The 27,635-nt window shown below is 41.6% G+C and overlaps 2 long non-coding RNA genes across 2 annotated transcripts; one reads left to right on the forward strand and one right to left on the reverse strand.

Moving 5' to 3' along the window:
• Positions 1-737: 737 nt before the first annotated feature.
• Positions 738-1,162, reverse strand: LOC117509523. Its single transcript, XR_004560421.1, has 2 exons — positions 1,024-1,162; positions 738-988 (listed from the first exon to the last, which is right to left on the reverse strand). It is a non-coding gene; the product is annotated as an uncharacterized LOC117509523 (long non-coding RNA).
• Positions 988-7,547, forward strand: LOC117509524. Its single transcript, XR_004560422.1, has 3 exons — positions 988-1,936; positions 6,409-6,418; positions 7,537-7,547. It is a non-coding gene; the product is annotated as an uncharacterized LOC117509524 (long non-coding RNA).
• The last annotated feature ends 20,088 nt before the right edge of the window (positions 7,548-27,635 follow it).

Genomic DNA, 27,635 nt, shown 5'->3' on the forward strand with positions numbered 1-27,635 from the left:
CAGTGAAGACAGTGAAGCATGGTGGTGCAAGCATCATGATATGGGCATGTTTCTCCTACTATGGTGTTGGGCCTATATATCGCATACCAGGTATCATGGATCAGTTTGGATATGTCAAAATACTTGAAGAGGTCATGTTGCCTTATGCTGAAGAGGACATGCCCTTGAAATGGGTGTTTCAACAAGACAATGACCCCAATTACACTAGTAAACAAGCAAAATCTTGTTTCCAAACCAACAAAATTAATGCCTCGCAGATGTGAAGAAATCATGAAAAACTGGTTATACAACTAAATACTAGTTTAGTGATTCACAGGATTGCTAAAAAAGCAGTTTGAACACAATAGTTTTGAGTGTAGCGTCAACAGCAGATGCTACTATTATTGTGAACACCCACTTTTCTACTTTTTTTTTTTACTAATAGCCCAATTTCATAGCCTTAAGAGTGTGCATATCATGAATGCTTGGTCTTGTTGGATTTGTGAGAATCTACTGAATCTACTGGTACCTTGTTTCCCATGTAACAATAAGAAATATACTCAAAACCTGGATTAATCTTTTTAGTCACATAGTACTACTATTATTCTGAACACTACTGTATTGAGTTACATATTATTGGAGTTCCCTCTACTTTTTTTTTTAGAAATGTTTCTATTTGCAGACACTGAAGGCTTGTTGCATTGGACTGTTGTTGGGTTTTCTGAAAGGTTTTGTTTTACAGTAAGTTGTAAATACAGATATATTAATTTTGTGATATTTTTGCACTTTGGGGCCAATTTATAGGTGATACTGTGTTTCAGTCTTTTTCAAAAAATATCAAAAATTATCATTTGTATCGCGGCGTGTGGAAATGACCAGACAAGGAGAAGCACAACAAATTAAAATATTTATTTCACTAAGCACACAACAACTCCTGCCTTATGTAATTTCATGCAGTCTTTACAGGAATAGTTGTGCACACTGCAAGACACACACACACACACACACACTGAAATTGCATTTCAACACCACGTGCTCATACACCGCCATTTATACATCTGGGCTCTGGACTGTTGATGCATTATCTCACTAAGCTTAAAGGAAGCTTTAGCTACTGATTGCAAAATGTAATTATCTAGCATTATTTTTGTTTGTTTAAAGCGGTCATATTATACAACTTTTTAGTAAGCTAATACAGTATATTATGCAGGGTGTGTTTAAGATTGATGTTAGAGTTTGTAACCGAAATAATACAACATACAGGCACTGAAAAAAACAAAAATGGACCTCTTCAGATGTTTAAAGCTGTGTTCCCATTATCGCGGCAAAACATATTTTCCCCACATTTCCTTCATTGTGTGAGTGGTGTGTTGGACGCACCACATCTTGTGCATAGGAATGTAACATGCACAGCAGAGGCGCACAGAATGGAAAGTTCAAATTTGTTGAGGTTTAATCTTTGTAGTCAGTAAGTGGAGAGTAGGGCGGAGCCTCTTCACGATGGAGGAGAGGCTAATGCCAATAGTTTGTCTGAATTTTTGGAATTGTGCAAGAGAAAAGTAGCCAAAGTGAAGTCTGGCTAATGCACTCCACACACACTACTGTCAAGTTAATGTCATGGCTAATGCTTGCAACAGGTGCATTTCTGGATTGGTCAAGATGTGTGTGAACCAGTGTGGTGCACGAGAAAACAATAAGATGAACACACCGTTTAACACGACCTGTTTCTGTGCGCCATGTTGCTTTAACGGGAAAGGAGCTACTGCTCGCCACACCCCTTACTTGTGGGTGTGTCACAGAGCGCTGACCAGCTCAGTGGGTGTGGCTGTAGCAGGAAGCAGGACTTCGCATAAGGATTTCTGTAACCTATGTCACGGGAATAATTTCAGGCCTAATTTCAGTTTACAGGAGTTGTTTCTGCACGCACGGTCACAGAATGACGTGTGTGCACATGGTCGTCACTTTGTCATGTTTACATAAGATAACCACGTTAAAACACACCTTTTGAAAAATATGACCCCTTTAATAGTGATGGTGGGCAGATAAAGTGTGTGTTTGTCTGATCTTCCTGTAAACAGTACATGTGTGTGTGTTGATGATCCATTCACCAGCCTGTCTGCTCACACGCTTTGTAATTACACAGACTGAACAAAAAAGGACTCAGCACGACCATAACGTCAGCCCGTTTGTACTCTTTGTAAAGCACACGCTTGTGCACACTGGTGCGCTGTGTGTGCACTGCAGGGCCAACCTACCATCTCAGTGTGTAGGTGTAACTGTGTGGATCTGAACGCATACGTTCTAGGTTCTGGTGTTGGTGTTTATGTCTCTGAACATGTCAGGCTGTATTTTTTGTATTTTAAAAAAAGGCACTTTGTTGTTTGACATGCCATGGGTGATTGATTGAAGATAAAATGTAATGTAAATGTATTATATTGCCTTTATGCTGTGGAAAACATGCTCATTCAACTGCAATAGAAACTTTACTTTTTTTGTTGACAATTTAATTAAAGGCTGTGTACATTGTTCAAGTTTTTATTTAGTTCTTTGTCAGACAGAATTTATAAAATACAAAAACAATTGCAAAATTTTCAAGATGTCAAAAAACAAAACAGCAGAACGCCATAATGACGTAGGTCTGTGCATAGATACATTCTGTATTTAGTCACCGTGTGCGTGAAGTTGCTGCAACAGTTAGATACTGCAGTTGTAGGTTACACAATTCATTGCCAAGTGACTATCTGATCTTTGTCATCAATGACCTTGGCATTTACCTAATTCACTTCAGTTTATTTTATTTCTAGAATGCCAATTCACAACAACGTTAGCTCCAGGCTCTTCACATGAGTAACGTCTAACCTTACCAATCCCCTGAGCAAGCACACAGGCAAGAGTGGTAAGGAAAAACTCCTGGTGATAATGCAATCCAGTCTCATGGCATGTCGTGATTCAGCAGCATGAAATAAACAATCTATTAGTTTGTGATATTGTCACGAGAAGTGCAAAATGTTCATAATGGGAGCAGAAATTTATTCTAATACATTCCGTGATGGCTGCACAAAATTAAAAGTGAAGCGGGGTGGGGGGGTATGGTTTGGGTTAGGGGAAGGAGTAGGGTTTGGTTAAGGTTAGGGTTGGGGGTAGGGGTAGTGTTAGTAATAGTTTAAAAAAATCCCATCACAAAAATTTTAATCATTTCATGATGGGATCACAAAAACAAATGAGAAACTGGGCTGGATAATGAGGAAGAAATCTCAATCAGACCAAACTCAGAGGGGTGACCCACTGCGTACACCATTCTAACTCCTAAGGATTTTACAAGAATTTCTTTACAAACAGAAAAAACAACAACAATAAAAAACCAGAGAACCCAATAGACTATGATGTTTGCAGATGACATTGTGATGTGTAGTGAAAGTAGACAGCAGGTTGAGTCTCGCCTGGAGATGTGAAGATATGCTCTGGAGAAAAGGGGAATGAAAGTAACTAAGAGGAAGAGTGAGTACATGAGGCAGGCCAGTGGGAAAAGTGCAGTTACAAGAAGTAGAAATGGTGAAAGTAGATGAGTTTAAATACTTGTGGCGACATGGAGAGTGTGGTAGAGAGGTGAAGAAGAAAGTGCAGGCAGGGTGGAGAGAGGTGACAGGAGTGATTTGTGAACAAAGAATATCACCAAGAGTGAAGGGGAAGTCTACAAGACAGTGGTGAGACCAGCTGTGTTATACGGCTTAGAGATGGCGGCATTAACAAAAGACAGGAGGCAGAGCTGAAGATGTGGACTGATTAACATCACTTTGAGCAGATGGGATGAGTTCAGTGAAATCACCTGGTGGAGTGGATGGTTTCAAAGAAAACCTGCACCCTCTTGGCTCTTTCTGGAATCAGCATCTATGTACTATGGAGTAGAGAAGTGTCTGGAGACTGAGCCAATGTCCTCGTGGATTGTGGACAATCTGCATTAAACCACATTTCAAATCAGTTAAACCACATTTTGAACATTTTAGTTGCTTTGTTTTTTTCTTATTTTGGTTTACTTTATTGAAGTCAATAACTAAAAGCAAACAGCTTATAAGCCTTTGTCTTAAGGTCAAGCATTTGTGATCCATCTCAAAATGTCCCCAGACCTGTTACAGTGCCAACAAAGTTTTAGAAGGATCACATTTAGCACGTCTCATCCGATTCTGATCAGAACATTTAATAGGCCCAGACTTGCCTGGTCTGGGCCTATTAAATGTTGTGTGGCACTTCAGGACCGTCAGGTTTTGGTAACAGACAGCTGAGATGTTACTGCCACCTTGTGGCGATTCGCTTCCATATTCCGTGAGGTCTGACTTTGCTGTAGTGTCGTTTAACAGCCAGCAGAGGGCAGACGTTGCTACGGTTTGAAACTAAAGGCGTGTGCATTCTGTTGGTTTCTGTCTGACGTCACCAGGCGCAGAGACACGTGGACTTTTTGATGGAATCACAGTCCGGGTCTCACGTTTTTTTTTTTTTGTTTTTTTTTGTGCTCCCGTGACGAAATGAGTCAAATTTTCGTGAGGGGGTGTATTCCTAACCCTACTCTTACCCCGACCCTAACCTTAACCAATAACCTAGTCTTACTCTTTCCCCCCCACCCTAACCATAACCACCCCTGACACCCCCCCCCCCCCCCACCCCGCTCCGCTTCACTTTTAATTTCGTTCACTCATCACGGAATGAATTAGTGCTGCCGTGACGAAAATGGGGCACTTTTCGTCACCATATCACGAACCAATAGATTAATTTATATTTCGTGCTGCTGAATCACGACTTGCTGTGAGACCAAACGCAATACCTGCACCTGTTTGATGACTCCACATCCGGATCTTGAGCTAACACTGAGTTCAGATAAGGAAGTGTTTGTTTTTTCCTTTTCTTTTCAATGATGCAATCCCTCTGAGCTCTTGTATCTTTTTTTTTTTTTTTTTTTTTTTTTTTTTTTTACTTTGAGTGATCTGCAAATCCTGGCTGCTCTACATCTACTTTTTTTTTTTTGGGGGGGGGGGGGTTCTTTTTAAATGCAAACTGTCTTATTTCAGTTAACATTTTGTCAGCCAAATTATTAACCAGTTAATGAAGAAAATAATTCTCATTTATTCGGTCATTTAAATCTTTAGTACTGATTAATCTTAGAGTCTATTCTATGAACCCATATGCATCATATTTCATTTTACATTATCACTAATATATTTTGAAACAGCTGGAATAACAAAATAGGCTTTGCAGTTTTATCTAGCCCATATCAATAATATGTAAACCCCCCCTCTCCACAATTCAGATATGAATAAAATGTCCCTTTGATTTTTTTTTTTAAGTGAAAGCCACAATGGGTAACTTTTCATTTACTTTTGACAATTTTGTGTCTTATGTAAGTATTTATTATTATTATTATTATTATTATTGTTATTATTATTATTATTATTATTATTATTATTATCAAAGTGGCTATTTGGAAGTGGTGGTGGCCAAGTGGTTAGTGCGTTTGGTTTCAGTGTGGAAGGTTCCTGGTTCAAACCCCACCCCTGCCACATTTCTCCATATAATGTGGAGTTGTGTTAGGAAGGGCATCCGGTGTAAAACTTGTGCCAATTTAACATGCAGGTCCTCTTCAGCTCTGAGTAAAAAACAAAAAACACAAGGGAGCAGCCAAAGGGGCTTACTCATTATCAATCAATCAATCAATTTTTTTATATAGCGCCAAATCACAACAAACAGTTGCCCCAAGGCGCTTTATATTGTAAGGCAAGGCCATACAATAATTATGTAAAACCCCAACGGTCAACACGACCCCCTGTGAGCAAGCACTTGGCTACAGTGGGAAGGAAAAACTCCCTTTTAACAGGAAGAAACCTCCAGCAGAACCAGGCTCAGGGAGGGGCAGTCTTCTGCTGGGACTGGTTGGGGCTGAGGGAGAGAACCAGGAAAAAGACATGCTATGGAGAGGAGCAGAGATCGATCACTAATGATTAAATGCAGAGTGGTGCATACAGAGCAAAAAGAGAAAGAAACAGTGCATCATGGGAACCCCCCAGCAGTCTACGTCTATAGCAGCATAACTAAGGGATGGTTCAGGGTCACCTGATCCAGCCCTAACTATAAGCTTTAGCAAAAAGGAAAGTTTTAAGCCTAATCTTAAAAGTAGAGAGGGTGTCTGTCTCCCTGATCTGAATTGGGAGCTGGTTCCACAGGAGAGGAGCCTGAAAGCTGAAGGCTCTGCCTCCCATTCTACTCTTACAAACCCTAGGAACTACAAGTAAGCCTGCAGTCTGAGAGCGAAGCGCTCTATTGGGGTGATATGGTACTATGAGGTCCCTAAGATAAGATGGGACCTGATTATTCAAAACCTTATAAGTAAGAAGAAGAATTTTAAATTCTATTCTAGAATTAACAGGAAGCCAATGAAGAGAGGCCAATATGGGTGAGATATGCTCTCTCCTTCTAGTCCCCGTCAGTACTCTAGCTGCAGCATTTTGAATTAACTGAAGGCTTTTTAGGGAACTTTTAGGACAACCTGATAATAATGAATTACAATAGTCCAGCCTAGAGGAAATAAATGCATGAATTAGTTTTTCAGCATCACTCTGAGACAAGACCTTTCTGATTTTAGAGATATTGCGTAAATGCAAAAAAGCAGTCCTACATATTTGTTTAATATGCGCTTTGAATGACATATCCTGATCAAAAATGACTCCAAGATTTCTCACAGTATTACTAGAGGTCAGGGTAATGCCATCCAGAGTAAGGATCTGGTTAGACACCATGTTTCTAAGATTTGTGGGGCCAAGTACAATAACTTCAGTTTTATCTGAGTTTAAAAGCAGGAAATTAGAGGTCATCCATGTCTTTATGTCTGTAAGACAATCCTGCAGTTTAGCTAATTGGTGTGTGTCCTCTGGCTTCATGGATAGATAAAGCTGGGTATCATCTGCGTAACAATGAAAATTTAAGCAATACCGTCTAATAATACTGCCTAAGGGAAGCATATATAAAGTGAATAAAATTGGTCCTAGCACAGAACCTTGTGGAACTCCATAATTAACTTTAGTCTGTGAAGAAGATTCCCCATTTACATGAACAAATTGTAATCTATTAGACAAATATGATTCAAACCACCGCAGCGCAGTGCCTTTAATACCTATGGCATGCTCTAATCTCTGTAATAAAATTTTATGGTCAACAGTATCAAAAGCAGCACTGAGGTCTAACAGAACAAGCACAGAGATGAGTCCACTGTCCGAGGCCATAAGAAGATCATTTGTAACCTTCACTAATGCTGTTTCTGTACTATGATGAATTCTAAAACCTGACTGAAACTCTTCAAATAGACCATTCCTCTGCAGATGATCAGTTAGCTGTTTTACAACTACCCTTTCAAGAATTTTGAGAGAAAAGGAAGGTTGGAGATTGGCCTATAATTAGCTAAGATAGCTGGGTCAAGTGATGGCTTTTTAAGTAATGGTTTAATTACTGCCACCTTAAAAGCCTGTGGTACATAGCCAACTAACAAAGATAGATTGATCATATTTAAGATCGAAGCATTAAATAATGGTAGGGCTTCCTTGAGCAGCCTGGTAGGAATGGGGTCTAATAAACATGTTGATGGTTTGGATGAAGTAACTAATGAAAATAACTCAGACAGAACAATCGGAGAGAAAGAGTGTAACCAAATACCGGCATCACTGAAAGCAGCCAAAGATAAAGATACGTCTTTGGGATGGTTATGAGTAATTTTTTCTCTAATAGTTAAAATTTTGTTAGCAAAGAAAGTCATGAAGTCATTACTAGTTAAAGTTAATGGAATACTCAGCTCAATAGAGCTCTGACTCTTTGTCAGCCTAGCTGCAGTGCTGAAAAGAAACCTGGGGTTGTTCTTATTTTCTTCAATTAGTGATGAGTAGAAAGATGTCCTAGCTTTACGGAGGGCTTTTTTATAGAGCAACAGACTCTTTTTCCAGGCTAAGTGAAGATCTTCTAAATTAGTGAGACGCCATTTCCTCTCCAACTTACGGGTTATCTGCTTTAAGCTACGAGTTTGTGAGTTATACCACGGAGTCAGACACTTCTGATTTAAAGCTCTCTTTTTCAGAGGAGCTACAGCATCCAAAGTTGTCTTCAATGAGGATGTAAAACTATTGACGAGATACTCTATCTCCCTTACAGAGTTTAGGTAGCTACTCTGCACTGTGTTGTTATATGGCATTAGAGAACATAAAGAAGGAATCATATCCTTAAACCTAGTTACAGCGCTTTCTGAAAGACTTCTAGTGTAATGAAACTTATTCCCTACTGCTGGGTAGTCCATCAGAGTAAATGTAAATGTTATTAAGAAATGATCAGACAGAAGGGAGTTTTCAGGGAATACTGTTAAGTCTTCTATTTCCATACCATAAGTCAGAACAAGATCTAAGATATGATTAAAGTGGTGGGTGGACTCATTTACTTTTTGAGTAAAGCCAATAGAGTCTAATAATAGATTAAATGCAGTGTTGAGGCTGTCATTCTCAGCATCTGTGTGGATGTTAAAATCGCCCACTATAATTATCTTATCTGAGCTAAGCACTAAGTCAGACAAAAGGTCTGAAAATTCACAGAGAAACTCACAGTAACGACCAGGTGGACGATAGATAATAACAAATAAAACTGGTTTTTGGGACTTCCAATTTGGATGGACAAGACTAAGAGACAAGCTTTCAAATGAATTAAAGCTCTGTCTGGGTTTTTGATTAATTAATAAGCTGGAATGGAAGATTGCTGCTAATCCTCCGCCCCGGCCCGTGCTACGAGCATTCTGACAGTTAGTGTGACTCGGGGGTGTTGACTCATTTAAACTAACATATTCATCCTGCTGTAACCAGGTTTCTGTTAGGCAGAATAAATCAATATGTTGATCAATTATTATATCATTTACCAACAGGGACTTAGAAGAGAGAGACCTAATGTTTAATAGACCACATTTAACTGTTTTAGTCTGTGGTGCAGTTGAAGGTGCTATATTATTTTTTCTTTTGAATTTTTATGCTTAAATAGATTTTTGCTGGTTATTGGTGGTCTGGGAGCAGGCACCGTCTCTACGGGGATGGGGTAATGAGGGGATGGCAGGGGGAGAGAAGCTGCAGAGAGGTGTGTAAGACTACAACTCTGCTTCCTGGTCCCAACCCTGGATAGTCACGGTTTGGAGGATTTAAGAAAATTGGCCAGATTTCTAGAAATGAGAGCTGCTCCATCCAAAGTGGGATGGATGCCGTCTCTCCTAACAAGACCAGGTTTTCCCCAGAAGCTTTGCCAATTATCTATGAAGCCCACCTCATTTTTTGGACACCACTCAGACAGCCAGCAATTCAAGGAGAACATGCGGCTAAACATGTCACTCCCGGTCTGATTGGGGAGGAGTCCAGAGAAAACTACAGAGTCCGACATTGTTTTTGCATTATGAAAATGATTGATGTGATATCATATTCCTCAACTTCATTTGGCATCCAAGAAACTGCCGTGATTATGTGCGAGATAAAAAGGAACATCAGGGCATCAAATCTCAACATCAGGATGATGAGTAGTTTAAATAACAATGGGTGTTGTACTAATTCTCAAGGTCGGCCATCTGGGCATTTAACCTTGAGGGGGCAGGTTTTCTCTGTGAAAACATCACCAAATTCAATACAAATACATTAATCTGGTCACTTTTCAAAGGGGTCAGAATCGTTCCAGGCAATGACAGCTGTCAACTGGCCACTAGAAGCAAGTATAGAGACAATAAAAACAAACACAAAAAAACCCGGCTGATTTCAATAGAACAACTTACAGTGTGTGTTTTCATCGAGCGGCCACGAATTCTCGCTTTCAGATTGGCCACTTTTTGAAGTGACGGAGCGCCGACCTTGAAAATAGCAATTTGTGGTTTGCATCATTTGGGTCATTTCACAGTATTTGATGATTTTCCTACACAGGAAAATTATAAAATTTTGTTTCTTATTTTGACCTAAACATCAATTAATATTGATGTAAGGAATATAGTTGTAATATTCCACAACTAAACAGTAAACTTAATATGAGTACTTTTACCAGATACCTTTACATTGCTGTTACTTTGAGGACCATAACAGCACTGACGGTAACAGCACTGACAAACACTTGGAAAAACACATGCCATGCTTGAGCCATGTGCTGTTGTGTGCATACTTTTGCTTACAAATGGACAGAATCCATGCCTTTATGTATCGATATGCCACTTTTTGCAATACCTGTGTCAATAAACCCAGTGTGCACAAGATGAGAATTTACATTTATTGTTATAATGCCCATGCACGAACACTTTTTTTCTGAAGTTTGTGTTTTTGCTCAGTGCTCAGTGGCTGTTGCATTGTAGTTCAGAACACCGAAACAAAGAGAGTTGTAATGTGAACGAGCCAAAGAAACGTGAGACTTTAGGATAACGACACACTACTAGGCAAGTACTTTTACTACCGTCTCTCAACAAAACAAACCAGAAATTATTGCTGTTGATTTTATTTTATGAGGTCACAGTGTGAGTGAGGCTCTCGGCCTGCTAAGCTAAAGCTAGCATGCTAATGCTGACGGTGTGTAAATTATTAATAAAAAATACCCCCAAACTGTTATCACCACAAGTTTGTGTGTGATGTTTGGCCGTTAGTGAAACTGGTTTGTGCAGCCTGTAATAGTTCATTCTTAGCTCTTTTCACAACACAAACACAGTACTGGAAGCTAACTCATGTGCTAACCTTGTCACAATGCAAAAAACTCTCAGATTAAATGTGTTGTGTTTTTGTTTTGTTGTGCTTTTTTTCCTGTTGTATTTTCTTCAAGGAGTTCTGACTGACCATCAGTCTGGAGAAGACAAACGTCAAGGCACGGGATTGGCATTGATGGGTACAGCCTGGAAGTCGTGGCGCACTTCTTATACCTTGGGCCAACCATCTCTAACTCACTCTCCATTTGATGCAGAGATGAACAGCAGGATTGCAAAGGCAACAGCAGTTATGGCTAAGACACAGAGTCTGGAACAACTCCAGCCTCATTGACAAGACAAAACTGTGTGTCTACCAGACCTGCGTGCTCAGCACACTCCTCTGCGGTAGCGAGGCATGGACCACCTATGCAAGACATGCTACCATCTGAGGTGCCTTAGATGAATTCTGCACATCGGATGGCAGGACAAGGTGCCCAACACAGAGGTCTTGGAATGCGCCAACATGAAAATTCAGTAAGGTATGTCTTCTATAATACATTCCAATTCTAAGGTAGAACTCTACTAGCGTCTTGTTCTTCTTTGTCTTTCGGCTGTTCCTGTTAGGGGTCGCTACAGCAGATCAATCGTTTCCATCTCACCCTGTCCTCTGTGTCTTCCTCCGTCACACCAACCACCTGCATGTCCTCCCTCAGCACATCCATGAACCTCCTCTTTGGCCTCCCTCTTCTCCTCCTGCCTGGTGGCTCCATCCTCAGCATCCTTCTCCCTATATACCCTGGGTCCCTCCTCTGCACATGTCCAAACCATCTCAATCTCACCTCTCTGACTTTGTCTCCAAAACATCCCACCTGAGCTGACCCTCTGATATGTTCATTCCTAATCTTGTCCATTTTTGTCACTCCCAAAGAGAATCTCAACATCTTCAGCTCTGCCACCTCCAGCTCTGCCTCCTGTGTTTTTGTTAGTGCCACCGTCTCTAAACTGTACAACATAGCTGGACTCACTACTGTCTTGTAAACATTCCCCTTGACTCTTGCTGATATTGTTCGGTCACAAATCACTCCTGCCACCTTTCTCCACCCACTCCACCCTGCCTGCACTCTCTTCTTAACCTCTTTACCACACTCTCCATTACTTTGAACAGTTGACCCCAAATATTTAAACTCATTGACTTTGACCACTTCTACTCCTTGTAACTGCACTATTCCACTGGGCTCCCTCCCATTCACACACATATACTCAGTCTAGCTTCTACTGACTTTCATTCCCCTTCTCTCCAAAGCATATCTCCACTTCTCCAGACTAGGCTCAACTTGCTCTCTACTCTCACTACAGATCACAATGTCATCTGCAAACATCATAGTCCATGGGGACTCCTGTCTGATCTCATCTGTCAACCTGTCCATCACCACTGCAAACAAGAAAGGACTCAGAGCTGATCCTTGGTGTAGTCCCACCTCCACCTTGAATGAGTCTGTCATTCCGACTGCACATCTCACCGCTGTCACACTATTCTTGTACATGTCCTGCATTACCCTAACATACTTCTCTGCCACTCCAGACTTCTTCATACAATACCACAGCTCTTCTCTTGGCACCCTATCATAAGCTTTTTCTAAGTCCACAAACACACAATGCAGCTCTTTCTGTCCTTCTCTGTACTTCTCCAACAGTATTCTCAGAGCAAACATTGCATCTGTAGTGCTTTTTCTCGGCATGAAACCATATTGCTACTCACAGATCTTCACCTGTTTTCTAAGCCTAGCTTCTACTACTCTTTCCCATAACTTCATGCTGTGGCTGATCAGCTTTATGCCTCTGTAGTTACTGCAGCTCTGCAAATCACCCTTGTTCTTGAAAATAGGAACCAGCACACTTCCTCCTCAGGCATCCTCTCACTTTCCAAGATTTTATTAAACAATCTGGTTAGAAACTCTACTGCCATCTCTCCTAGACATTTCCATGCCTCCACTAGAATGTCATCTGGACCAACTGCCTTTCCACTCTTCATCCTCTTCATAGCAGCCCTCACTTCTTCCTTGCTAATCTCTTGTACTTCTTGATTTACTTTCACCACATCATCCTTCTCTCGCTCATTTTCTTTATTCATCAGCTCTTCAAAATATTCCCTCCACCTTCTCAGCACACACTCCTCACTTATCAGCACATTACCATGTGCATCTTTTACCACCCTAACCTGCTGCACATCCTTTCCAACTCTGTCCCTTTGTCTGGCCAATCGGTACAAGTCTTTTTCTCCTTCCTTACTATTCAACTTCTTGTACAGCTCGCAATATGCCTTTTCCTTCGCTTTTGCCACTTCTCTTTTCACCTTACACTGCATCTCCTTGTACTCCTGTCTACTTTCTTCATCTCTCCAACTATCCCAAAACTTTTTCGCCAACCTCTTTCTCCTTATGCTTTCCTGGACCTTTTCATTCCACCACCAAGTCTCCTTGTCTTCCTTTCAATGTCCAGATGTCATACCCAGTACTGTCCTAGCTGTCTCCCTCACCACATCTGCAGTACTTTTCCAGTTGTCCAAAATTGCTTCCCCTCCAACCAGTGCTTCCCTCACCTGCTCGCTAAATTTTACACAACAGTCTTCCTCCTTCAGCTTCCACCATCTGATCCTTTGTTGAGCTCTCACTCTCTTCTTCTTCTTTACCTCTAAAGTCATCCTACAACCATCCTATGCTGTCTAACGACACTCTCTCCTGCCACCACCTTACAGTCTCTGATTTCTTTTAGCTTGCATCTCCTATAAAGAATGTAGTCCACCTGTGTGCACCTTCCTCCACTCTTATATGTTACCCTGTGCTCCTCCCTTTCTTAAAGTAGGTATTCACCACAGCCATTTCCATCCTTTTTGCAAAATCAACTACCATCTGTCCTTCCCCATTCCTATCCTTGATACCATATCTACCCATTACTTCCTCATCACCTCTGTTCCCTTCACCAACATGCCCATTGAAGTCTGCTCCTATCACCACTGTTTCATGCTTGGGCACACTCTCCACCACCTCATCTAACACACTCCAGAAATCTTCTTTCTCCTTCATCTCACAACCTACCTGTGGGGCATATGCATGGATGATATTCATCATCACCCCTTCAATTTCCAACGTCACACTCATCACCCTGTCAGACACTCGCTTAACCTCCAACACACTTTTAACATACTCTTCCTTTAAAATGACCCCAACACCGTTTCTCTTCCTGTCCTCACCATGGTACAACAACTTGTACCCACCACCAATGCTCCTGCTCTTACTTCCCTTCCACTTGGTCTCTTGCACACACAATATGTCTACCTTTCTCCTCTCCATCATATCAGCCAGCTCTCTCCCTTTACCAGTCATACTACCAACATTCAAAGTCCCCACTCCCATTTCCACCCTTCTAGTTTTCTTCTTCTCCCGCTGTTTGTGGCAACGTTCTCCTCCTCTTCTTCGTTGTATACTAAACTATATATAAGTAGATTTAAATATCTAAAAAAGAAAAGAGTAGAGTAGAGCCACTTAGGTGCCTTGTCTTGAGAACCAGGGATCAGTGGTGGGCACAAATAACCAAAAAATTAACTTTGATAACAGATAATCAGATAACTGAAAAGTTATCTTTGATAAAGATAAACCGATAAACCACCCAAAAATGTATCAGAAGTTACAGATAACCGATAAATTCCAATGTTGTCTCTGGTACATTTGCAACTACTAACAAGCTGAATTTGAGTTTTAAAACCACGATCGCTTTTGGAAGCGATATAAGACTCAAACAATGAGTCAGCATTTCTATGTTTGAACATGCTGCCCCCTGCTAGAAGCTACACGGCTACAGCACTGAAGCCCCCTGAGAGCAGTCACAAAGCCAGCTCTCTACCAATCACAATGCTCCAGTCAGGCGGAGGTCTTGAAAAATAAAGACATCCTGACTTATGGTTTTGTGTGAATACTGATAGAATAACTCCATTAATGTCAGTTCTGTCATTTGTACAAAGTTAAAATATAACATATATCTTTTAATGTTGAATAATGCACTAATTCTGAGGTTTTGTAACACACACAGACAGATCGCAAAGGATTCTGGGTAAAATGTGCCTCTGCTAAACACTGACTGGTTCAATCATTCATTATGTAAACCAACACGTTAATGTGACGTGTGTCGTGTGTTGATGTTTACAGATAACTGAGATAAATGTGCTTTTGTAAAATATTCCATTTTTTATTTGTAAAAACAGGCATTTTTACGGAGCCCTGGAAGTGTCATCGCAAAATGTTTTACATGTGGAGAGAATGTGCGCACGTTTTATAATGTTGTAAAACGTGCACTCAATATTGACACATAAATGTTGGCTTTACACTGTGCGAGAGAATTTTTTGGACCGAGTTTCAGGTTAATTGCGCGTCCTGCATCGTGTAGTGTACATGGAGTAACAAGCTGTGTTTAACATCTGACGACCACCTCCTGATTGCCGATCGTATGGTCGAATGAAAATCAAACCTGTTTGATATTATTCTGGTCGGCCGTCGTGAGGGTATCCTGCTGCTGCAGAGCTACAAGTGTCCAACCGCTCGCACTGTGCCTGTGCAAACACCGCAGATCTGTCTTGTAATGTTTTTTTTTGTTGTTGTTTTGTTTTTAAACTTAATTTGTAAAAGAAAAAAAAACTGCCATGAACACCACTGGCCAGTAGATGGCAGTAGAGGCCTTGAAATCTTTCCAAAACAAAATCCCAGATAATCCGTCTGCTACATTTAAGATGCGTGGAATTTAACAAACGCAAATACAATAACTTCTTTTTAGGCACTACAGTTTAATGCTGCTGTCCGTGGAGCCTGAACAGTGTCTGAAATGCATTTGTCCTGTCGTGAACACCCTGTCCTACCCATAATGCACTGCTGGGCTCAGCATGTGCTCACAAAATCTTAAAAATTAGCACATTATTTTAAAACTAACTATTCTGTCCTTAGTTTCTGTTCTCAGTTTGTCCTCATTCTCATGTTTGTGTTCACTCCACACCCTTCACCTACCATTATGTCTTCATCTCTTACACTGTGATTCTGTCTGCTTGGTTTTTCATTTACTCACGCTCTTTGCACCTGCTCATGCATCTATGTATCACTCCACTTTGTGCACAATCTGTCTTCTCCAGTCACGCCCCCTTCCAGAGACTTCTACACACCTGTTCCACATCACCTTGATTAGTTTGCTCCTCATTTAAACCCTCACAGTCCCACAGCTCACTGCCTGATTGTTGACTTTCTTCACTCTCTTGCCTCTCGTCCTGTCCAGTTTTCTCTCTAGTGTTTTTTGACTTTGCTTGTGTACTCTGTACTCTGCCTCACCGTTACCCTGAACTCTGCCTGTTTTTTGACTCTGTCTTTGCCCTGCCTGTTATACTCCTTGATGCCGTTTGTAAGAACTCAGCTCATTTTTGGACCATGACCCAGCCTGTTCCATGTCTGATACCTCTGCCTGTATGTCTGACTTACTGTGTACCAAACACACTGCCTGGTTATCAGATAAAGCTTCTTATTCACCACAACCAGCCATGTCTGTGAGTTTGCATTGGTCTCCTACTGTTCCTTGTGTCAAGCCATCACCAGCCCTGACAAATGACTGTGTCAGCTTCCAGCCAAACCAGTATGTTGTTAAATTCTCAGACGACACTGTAGTAGTTAGTCTGCTAAACACTAATACCAGTTTAAGCAGCCACAAATCTGGAGTGGACAGGTTTGTAAACTGGTGTGACTCCCACCAACTGCAAATTAATATGAATAAAACAGTGGAGATGTTGGTGGACCCAGGTCTATTGGGGACCATGGTTTGGTAGCCATACATGGGTGTAACATTGAGCAGGTGGATTCATACAAATATCTGGGGGTTCACATTGATAACTACTTAAGCTGGCACACACAAGTGGCAAGCATTTGTGCCCAAATCCACCAGCGCATGCACATTCTCAATTTTTTTACAGAGCAACTTTTGAGTCTGTGTTATGATACGGAATTACCAGGTGGTTTGGCAACTCAACGGTTAAATGAAAAACCCATATACTGAATCTGACAAAAATAACGGGCAAAATCATTAGTATGGTGGTACCTGTAAGTCTCCAAGATTTGTTTGAACAAGCAATTCTCAGACTTGCAGACAATATTTTATGGGATTTATGTCTCATGTACTGCACTCTGAATATATTTTATTTTACTCAGGAAGGAGGTACAGAGTTCCTCTTTGTAAATATAATCGATCCAGACACTGTCTGTGAAGCTCATAAATGAGCAGATGGCTCAGGGTGGACAGAAAATATAGCATAAAGTGCTGATTTTGCACTGAGATGCTGGTATGCATTTTTTCCTCGATTTTGTTGACTATGCATTTGTATTTATTATGTAATTGTTTCGATGCATGGGTGGAATGTATCAAATGTGCTGGATGTGTTGTACTGTATGTGCAGCAGATGCCTCTGTCCAAGACAAAATTTCTCCCGAGACTAATAAAGACACTTGGACTTTGTAACATAATAACTAAGCATGACAGCTGGCGCAAACTATTCATTTTTAAAAACTCTTTAAACTCAGCTCATAATTTGCATTATTATCACTTACTGAGGCATTGCTAGGCCGGTAGCATAGATTTACATTTACGCTACCTGTCTATACTTGCCCGCAGTAACGGGCGGGTATTAGGATATCCGCCCGTCATATCATGCACAACCCAAGAACTGTCTGCAGACGATAACATGAAAAGGCGAGAAGTGTGTGTTGGTCCCAATATGTATATTCTGGATGATTTTATCATGGATAGTCCGACAATGAACAGCAGCCAAAGCAGCCAGCTTGATGAGGACGCCCTGGCGAATTTGGAGAGCAGAGCGGTACCAGCCAACACGACAAATTTAAAGTGAGCCAACTTTTTATGTATGTGTTTGCTGGGTGTTGTGCGTTTTGAAATGACATTAAATATAGTTAATGTGATTCCACATTTTGTGTATCTCAGTAATTGATGATAATGCAAATAACATGCAGTTGTCGTGCGGTATGCATTTTCTGAGTCCCTCCGTCCATGTCCAGTCACCCAAAATGACCGATATTCGCCCTCGTCTATGTCGGGCGAATATCAGTCATTTTGGGTGACTGGACATGGACGGAGGGACTCAGAAAATGCATACCACCCTCCAAAAGCATGTTATTGTATTATTACTTTTTTGCAACTGGAGTAACTTAACTTTTAACCCCTGTACAACGTGCAACTGACCTTTGTCAACAGTTTTGCTGTTTTTACCCTATAACGCAGTGACATTCAGCCAGTGGTGGGCACAGTGAACCAAAGGTTAGCTTTGATAACAGCTAATCAGCTAACTGAAAAGTTATCTTTATAAAGCTAAACCAATAAAAAAAATTTTGGAAGCTACATCTAACCAATAACTTCAATATTGTCTCCAGTACATTGCAGCAACCACTAACAAGCTGATTTTGAGTCTTACACCACGATCGCTTCCGGTAGCATTAAAGGCAACCACAGACCCAAACAACGAGTCAGCACTTCTCTCTTTGTTCACCCTGCCCACTGCTGGAAGCTCCTGTTTACTACATAGCTTGCAGCAGTGAAGCAGCTGAGAGGAGCAGCAAAGCTTAACTCTATACACACAAAAAATATGTAATTAATCCTTAACAGAATATAGGGTTGTCGCCGTGAGGCAGAGGTCTTGGAAAATAATGCAGTTTTGGCTTACGGTTTGATAAAAAAAAAAATTAATCCAGATAGAATAACTCCATTTATGTCAGTTCTGTCATTTGTACAAAGTTAAAATATAACACATATCTTTTAATTTTAAATAATGCACTAATTCTGAAGTTTTGTAACAAACACAGACAGAGCCAAAGGAATTATGGGTAAATGAGTCTCCACTAACACTGATTGGTTGACTCATTCATTCTATGTAAAAACCAACACGTTAATGTAACATGACGTGTGTGTTGGTATTTATATATAAATGTGCTTTGTAAAATATGCCATTTTATTCATATGTTTAAAAAAAGCAATTTGCAAAAGCCAAAGGTGAAGTTGTGATTGCCGTCTGATATAACTGCGGTCAAAATGCATAGAACACTGCCATCTACTGGCGCCCAGACGCTAAGACCCTTACCCATAATCCTTTGCATACCAGTTTTTTTCATGCGCCAGAGAATTGCTGTGGTTTAAACAACAGAATCCACGATGACAATTGTAAATGAACATTATACAACCCTGGCAAAAATTATGGAATCTGTTGTGTGGGCCGCCAGAAGAGGAGGTACTGCTGGCCCACCACCAGAGGGCGCCCTGCCTGAAGTGCGGGCTTCAGGCACGAGAGGGCGCTGCCGCCACGGACACAGCCGGGGGTGACAGCTGTCACTCATTATCTCCTGACAGCTGTCACCCATCCATACTTCATCCTCTCACTCCATAAAACCCAGACGTCATCTCCACCTCATTGCCGAGATATCGTCGACCCGTTAAGGTAACGTTCTCAGCCTTGATCTGTGTCATATTGACTTTGTATAGTGAACTCGTTTTTGCAGCTGTTTTCCTGCGGAGTGTTATCTGGAGATTGGTGTGACCGGCAACAGCTTCGCCTTACTACCCCACCAGATAAGTGTTGAGACAGGAGCTGCACGAGTGTGTGTTAGAGGTGGAGGTGGACTCTCCATCGTTGTTGTTACTGGGTGTGCACACACCCATATCTTATTGTCTCTGCTCCTTGCCAGCAGTACCAGATCCGACCTTCGAAGACGGTGGCCACCTGCGGACTCGGGACTTGGTGGCTCCAGTATTCTCCGGGTTCGGTGGCGGAGGAAATCGTGTGGTTCCGGTTCATCTCAGGACAGACGTCTTCTATCCTCGAGCCTGCCCACACGTCACCCTTGTAATTGACTGTTTGCAAAATTTCACATTCCTCTGTGTTGTGGTTGTGCTCATTCACAACAGTAAAGTGTTTATATTCGACTCTTTCATTGTCCGTTCATTTACGCCCCCTGTTGTGGGTCCGTGTCACTACACTTTCACAACAGAATCACCGGCCTCGGAGGATGTTCATTCAGTTGTTTAATTTTGTAGAAAAAAAGCAGATCACAGACATGACACAAAACTAAAGTCATTTCAAATAGCAACTTTCTGGCTTTAAGAAACACTATTAAGAAATCAAGAAAAAAAAATTGTGGCAGTCAGTAACGGTTACTTTTTAGACCAAGCAGATGGAAAAAAATATGGACTCACTCAATTCTGAGGAATAAATTATGGAATCACTCTGTAAATTTCATTTCCAAAACTAACACCTGCATCAAATCAGATCTGCTTGTTAGTCTGCATCTAAAAAGGAGTGATCACACCTTGGAGAGCTGTTGCACCAAGTGGACTGACATGAATCATGGCTCCAACACGAGAGATGTCAATTAAAACAAAGGATAGGATTATCAACTCTTAAAAGAGGGTAAATCATCACGCAATGTTGCAAAAGATGTTGGTTGTTCACAGTCAGCTGTGTCTAAACTCTGGACCAATACAAACAACATGGGAAGGTTGTTAAAGGCAAACATACTGGTAGACCAAGGAAGACATCAAGTGTCAAGACAGAAAACTTAAAGCAATATGTCTAAAAGATCAAAAATGCACAACAAAACAATGAGGAATGGATGGGAGGAAACTGGAGTCAACGTCTGTGACCGAATTGTAAGAAACCGCCTAAAGGAAATGGGATTTACATAAAGAAAAGCTAAACGAAAGCCATCATTAACACCTAAACAGAAAAAAACAAGGTTACAGTGGGCTAAGGAAAAGCAATCATGGACTGTGGATGACTGGATGAAAGTCATATTCAGTGATGAATCTCGAATCTGCATTGGGCAAGGTGATGATGCTGGAACTTTTGTTTGGTGCCGTTCCAATGAGATTTATAAAGATGACTGCCTGAAGAGAACATGTAAATTTCCACAGTCATTGATGATATGGGGCTGCATGTCAGTTAAAGGCACTGGGGAGATGGCTGTCATTACATCATCAATAAATGCACAGGTTTACGTTGATATTTTGGACACTTTTCTTATCCCATCAATTGAAAGGATGTTTGGGGATGATGAAATCATTTTTCAAGATGATAATGCATCTTGCCAGAGAGCAAAAACTGTGAAAACATTCCTTGCAAAAAGACACATAGGGTCAATGTCATGGCCTGCAAATAGTCTGGATCTTAATCCAGTTGAAAATCTTTGGTGGAAGTTGAAGAAAATGGTCCATGACAAGGCTCCAACCTGCAAAGCTGATCTGGCAACAGCAATCAGAGAAAGTTGGAGTCAGATTGATGAAGAGTACTGTTTGTCACTCATTAAGTCCATGCCTCAGAGACTGCAAGCTGTTATAAAAGCCAGAGGTGGTGCAACAAAATACTAGTGATGTGTTGGAGCGTTCTATTGTTTTTCATGATTCCATAATTTTTTCCTCAGAATTGACTGATTCCATATTTTTTCCCTCTGCTTGGTCTAAAAAGTAACCGTTACTGACTGCCACAATTTTTTTTTTTCCCTGATTTCTTATAGTGCTTCTTAAAGCCAGAAAGTTGCTATTTGAAATGACTTTAGTTTTGTGTCATGTCTGTGATCTGCTTTTTTTTCTACAAAATTAAACAACTGAATGAACATCCTCCGAGGCCGGTGATTCCATAATTTTTGCCAGGGATTGTACAACCAAAATGTACATTTTTATTCTTTAGCTGCTGCAAGAGGCTGCAATAACTCTCAGGCGTGCAAAGGATTATGGGATATCTCAATACTTAGGGCGAATACTGCCATGAACACTCCTGGCCAGTAGATGGCAATAGAGACTGTGAAAACCTGCCAAAACAAATATTCCAAATAATCCATGTGCTACGTTATTCTGCGTGGAATTAATAAACGTAACCGAATTTCAGACATCTTATATATATTACTCTGGAACAAAGATGACAAGCAGTGTTGTAGGACAATAAGCAGGACGTTATAAAGCAACAGGAATCGACTGCAACTCACAGTGATTCCAACTGAAAATAATGGAGAAGCAACCTGAGCTTCTTCTGCATTTTTACATAAAACAAACACAATAACAACGTCTATAAACCCAGAGAATATATCACGAGTTGGATCACAGTGACACACATGTTTATTACCGTGCACAGACCGTGTGGTGTAGATAACATCTCTCTGGGTGTGCAGGAGTGTGTTTCCCTTTGTGTCTTTTACCTGACAGACATAGTTAGCAGCGGTTGGCTGAGCAGATTTATGTGCGCCTTTTTCCCAGGGGAGCGCTGCACTGGGACTATTCTCATGGATGCTGGAGATCTGAGCACCCGTCCCAGAGGCATCTCTGATACAGGGGGGCTTAAACTGTCTTGAACTCTCTTTGGACCTTCGCCGGGCCCCACTGTTGTCTGCCTTCAGCAACATTCTTTTGGGTCAGGTTAATAAAAACCGATGGGAGATAAAATTCTGTAAGCACACAAATAATAGCACAGCAATCCTGCAGAATCCATCAAACTAAATCAACATTGTGTGCTCAAGGTGCCCTGGTAACTGCGGGATGTAAAGCTCAGGACCGTGTGATTGCACATTCTTGTTCAAGTCCAAGCCTAGTAGTCTGCCTCCAACTGTACAAGTATATCAGAAATGTATCTTTTAACATTGCATGATAGAGTTTGTTTTTTAATTTGCTTACTGCTAAATCCAAAAGTAATGCACATATGGTGATGGAGATATGTTTGTCACATATCCACCAATGTGTTTTAGATCACGAAAGAGACTGACACTTAGAATATTGTTGGCCTTTGGCAGAGGCATGCACTCTGAGTGCAGCTCCAGCTTTGTGTTTTCTTAGCGGTGTGAATTTACTACAGAAATGAAAATCTATAAATTCATCATCTGTTTGTCATGATGTTATAAGAAATCTTACATCCATCCATCCATTTTCCTCCACTTTATCCGGAGTTGGGTCGCGGGGCAGCAGCTCAAGCAAAGGCGCCCAGACCTCCCGATCCCCACACACCTCCCCCAGCTCCTCCGGGGGAACCCCAAGGCGTTCCCAAGCCAGCTGAGAGATGTAGTCCCTCCAGCGTGTCCTGGGTCTTCCCCGGGGCCTCCTCCCAGTGGGACGTCCCTGGAACACCTCTCCAGCGAGGCGTCCAGGGGGCATCCGGAAAAGATGCCCGAGCCACCTCAACTGACTCCTTTCGACCCAGCGGCTCAACTCCGAGCTCCTCCCGAGTGACCGAGCTCCTCACCCTATCTCTAAGGGAGCGCCCAGCCACCCTGTGGAGGAAACTCATCTCGGCCGCTTGTACTCGCGATCTCGTTCTTTCGGTCATGAGCCAAATCTCATGACCATAGGTGAGGATCGGAACGTAGATCGATCGGTAAATCGAGAGCTTTGCCCCCCTACTCAGCTCTCCCTTCACCACGACGGTCCGATACAGCGACCCGCATCATTGCAGATGCTGCACCGATCCGTCTATTGATCTCCACGCTCCATCCGTCCCTCACTCGTGAACAAGACCCCGAGATACTTAAACTGCTCCACTTGAGGCAAGGACACTCCCACCGACCTGAAGAGGGCAAAGCACCTTTTCCAGTCGAGAACCATGGCTCGGATTTGGAAGTGCTGATTTTCATCCTGGACGCTTCACACTCGGCTGCAAACCGCCCCAGTGCACGCTGAAGGTCCTGATTTGACGAAGCCAACAGAACCATATCATCCGCAAACAGCAGAGATGAGATTCTGTGGTTCCCAAAACCAGACCCCCTCTACACCCTGGCTGCGCCTAGAAATTCGTCCATAAAAATAATGACAGAACCGGTGACAAAGGGCAGTCCTGGCGGAGGCCAACGTGCACTGGAAACAGGTTTGACTTACTACCGCAATGCGAACCAAGCTCCTGCTGCGGTCGTACAGGGACCGGATAGCCCTTAGCAAAGGACCCCCGGACCCCGTTCTCCCGGAGCACTCCCCACAGGGCGCCCTGAGGGACACGGTCGAACGCCTTCTCCAGATCCACATTTTCCATTCCACAATCCACAATGTTTTTTCCATTACATGTAAGAAATCTTACATGTAATGGAAAAAACAAAACTAAAAAATACAATAAAATTAGACCTTAAGTTAACAGTCAAAAAACAGCTAAAAAATTTTTTTTTATGTGTATATATAGTTTTTGTCCACTAGATCTGGACCAAATAATGTGGGTAGAACAATCTGGGATCCTGAATTACACCCTGAACTTTGATCCTGACTGCTGGACCTTAATGTATAATACCATATACTGACTTTAGATCCTGATTGCTTCTTCTCATTTTCATCCTGCAATGTAATTCAAGGAATCAGGGATTTTAATCTTTAAAGGTTACATCAGGATCTGCACCATTTTTTTTTAGTTCTTGACCTATCCCTCTACAAGGTTGCAATAAGATCTTCCACTTTTCACCTCCTGTGGGTATACCGGCTTACCTCTGCTGTTTTCCGGCTTGGTCTGCATGATAGAAGGCGCAGACATCGTGGGAGACGTAGCGGCAGGCTGACTAAACTTACTAAAACTGGCGTGTTCTCCTGTTGCTCTCTCTGGAGATGTTGGGTTGGCATCTCTTCGCTGTATTTCGTGGCATTTTCTTGATCCGATTGCCTCCTCTTTGGTTCCTGTGGTCGGCTCGGATGAGGTGCAACCGGCAAATCTCTCCTTTCCTTACCGCAGTTGGCGTGGGGTGAATCTACGAATCTGCGCCTCTCGCCCGGAGGCCCGACAGTCGGCGAATGCTTCGGCTCCTGTTAGGATGGCGCTGGTAATGCGAGATCGCTGGCTAACAAAACCTTTATCCTGAAGGATGTTTTATGGCCGTGGATTGGATTTTCTCTGTGTTCCTGAGACTTGGATGACTGCTGGTGAGTCAAGTGCTTTCTGTGAACTTTTGCCACCCGACTCTGCATGTATTTTAACTCTCCGAGAACGGTCTGGATGCGGCGGATTGCACCTTGGGGGCCGACTGTTTAATGAGAACAATATAAGTGTAACGGGTCAATATAGCAACATCTTATTCCAGCTTTGAAGCTCACGTTATTTGAACTTCGCTCCTGACCTCCCGGTGTTTGTGCGCTGTTGTTTACAGACCCCCTAAGTATAACAAAGATTTTATCAGTGATTTGCTGATCTTTTATCGCAAATAATGCCAAACTATGATCGGATTTTAATAGCTGGTGATTTTAATATTCATGTTTGTGTCCTCTGAAGCATATGCCCATTGTTTTGACATGCCTCCGTTTTGTCATATGGTGAAATCTTGTGCTCCTACTCAGCGCGGTCGTGTGCTTAATTCTTTCCACTGCTGCTCAGTTCTCCATTGCTTTTAAACGCTGTGATCAGCTCTTCTGAGTGTCTCAGTTTTAATTTAGATGTTCACTCCTCACCTCTGAATTCAACTTGATCTGTCAGACTGTTCTTAGATACTGTAGCTCCATTGAAACTTGGATCTTCCAAACGTCGATCTGAGCCTTGGATGAATGATGTTACGCGCACTGTCAGGCGCGATTGTAGCAGATCTGAGGCGAAGGTGAAAGAAAGGACAGACTCAGTTGTCCTTCCAGTTACTGCGTGATTGTTGGCGTTTTTATCAAAAACTATGAAGGCTGCGTAATTTAAGTACTTTTCCTGATGTTATTGATTCGAACTGTCACAATCCTCGTGTTCTTTTTAAGATTGTAAATTCTGTTTTAAGTGCACCACAAATGGATTGTCTCGAGAGCGCCACTGAATTTTGTGAGAATTTTATGAGTTTTTTCTTAAAAAGGTTGCTGGTATTAGGGCCCTCATTAGTTCTCAGCTGCTTAGACCCTTCTATCTCTGTGACATGCTCAGCTGTTTTTGACCAGTTTGAGTCTGTCAGTTTGCTGTCTTGAGAGATATTATTGGTCATATGAAGCCTGCTGGTTCTCCAAATGACCCTTTGCCACCTCGTCTTTTTAAAGAGGCTTTTTCTACGTTGGCACCGTATTTATTGAATATTATTAATGGGAGTTTGGTTAATGGTATAGTGCCTACCAGTTTCAAGAATGCAGTGGTGACCCCCACTTAAGAAATCTGGCTTGGATTCTTCTGAATTGTCCAATTATAGGCCAATTTCCAACTTCCTTTTCTCTCTAAACTTTTGGAGAAAATTGTGTACTGAGCCAGTTTGAGTTCTTTTCTTAATAATCATGCCACCCTGGAGATGTTTCAGTTCTGGTTTTAAATCCCGTCACAGTACTGAGTCGGCACTGCTGCAGGTTTTTAAATGACATTGTGTGTAGCTACTGATTCTGGTCACTGTGTTTTTTTGGTCCTGTTGGATATAACCGCGGCCTTTGATACAGTGGACCATCAGATCCTCTTGTCTCGCCTGGGAAAACTGGGTGGGCATTAAGGGTGTTGTTTTAGATCGGTTTAGATCCTACCTTTCAGAGAGAAGTTTTTGTGTCCGTATTGGAACCTGCTGAATCTTGTGCAGCGCCCTTGCATGTGGGTGCCTCAAGGCTCCATACTTGGTCCGCTTCTTTTTTCTTTGTATTTACTCCAATGGGATCATTTTAGGAGACATGATATCTCTTTTCAATTTTATGCGATGACTGTCAAAATTTATCTGCCACTGAAGCAGCAAAATGCATACTCTGCGAACCATCTCTTAGAGTGCATTGGTGAGATTAAGGCATGGTTGTCCATAATTGTTTTACATCTGAATGTAAAAGACTGAGGTGTTGCTGTTTGGACCTAGTGACACTTCCAAATCAATGTGGATATGGGTCCCATGAGTCAGTATCTGACACAGACAGCAATAAACCTGGGTGTAAAGTTGGACAGTGATCTTAAATTCGATGCTCAGATTAGGTCAGGGTCAAGTCTAGTTTCTGTCAACTAGACAACTGGCCAGGGAAACGATTTCTTTCACGACATCATTTTGAGATTTTAATCCATCTTTTATCACTAATCGCCTGGACTATTGCAATGCCACTTTATATGGGCTGAATCAGACTCGGCTTACTCGCCTACAGATGGTGCAGAATGCTGCTGCTCGACTTTTGACTGGTGTTAGAAGGTGCGATCACATTTACACCGGTTTTGGCCTCACTTCATTTGGCTCCCAGTTCAATTTAGAATTGATTTTAAAATTATTTTATTTGTTTTAAATGTCTTCATGGCCTTGCGCCCGCTATATTCTGTCCTGACCTGCGCCATTTATTGCCCCTTCACGCTCACTCAGGGCAGCTGATTGTCACTGTTGGTTATCCCAAGCGTAGAGGTGACCGAGCTTTTTCAGTCGTTTCCCCGAGACTGGGGATGATCTTCCTTTGCCACATTAGGCATGCTGATTCTCTCTCTGCTTTTAAATCGTCTCTTAAGCACATTTTTTCTCTTTGGCTTTTAAACACAGCTGGACACTGTTTTTTTTTTGTGTGTGTGTTTTTGCTTTTAACTGTAACTTTTATTTATTAAATTATTTTAACTTGCCTGTTTTTGTTGTGTACAGCGCTTTGGTTGTTGGTGCATTTTAAAGTGCTTTATAAATAAATTGAGATTGAGATTGAAAATCACTTAAGTAGGGATTGTTTTGTTTTGTTTGGGTAATTGTTAAAAATCAAACCAACAACAAATTTTGGTGATGACAAACTTTCTTGATGGAGGTAATTAATCTTTTGAGGCATCCAGTTGTTATATCTTTGCAAACATGCTGTGCTGTATGTGTAGGATTGTGTGATGTCATTCAACTGGTTCATGAACTATAGGTAAATATAAAATAAAGAGGTGCAATTTTTGATAGGCTTCCCAAGACCTGAGTGTACCATTCAGAAAAAAAATTCATAATGTAGTTTAATAGTTCAATTCTGTTTTTTTGGAAATACAACACAA

Source organism: Thalassophryne amazonica, chromosome 4 (assembly GCF_902500255.1).
Source record: "Thalassophryne amazonica chromosome 4, fThaAma1.1, whole genome shotgun sequence".
NCBI lineage: Eukaryota > Metazoa > Chordata > Actinopteri > Batrachoidiformes > Batrachoididae > Thalassophryne > Thalassophryne amazonica.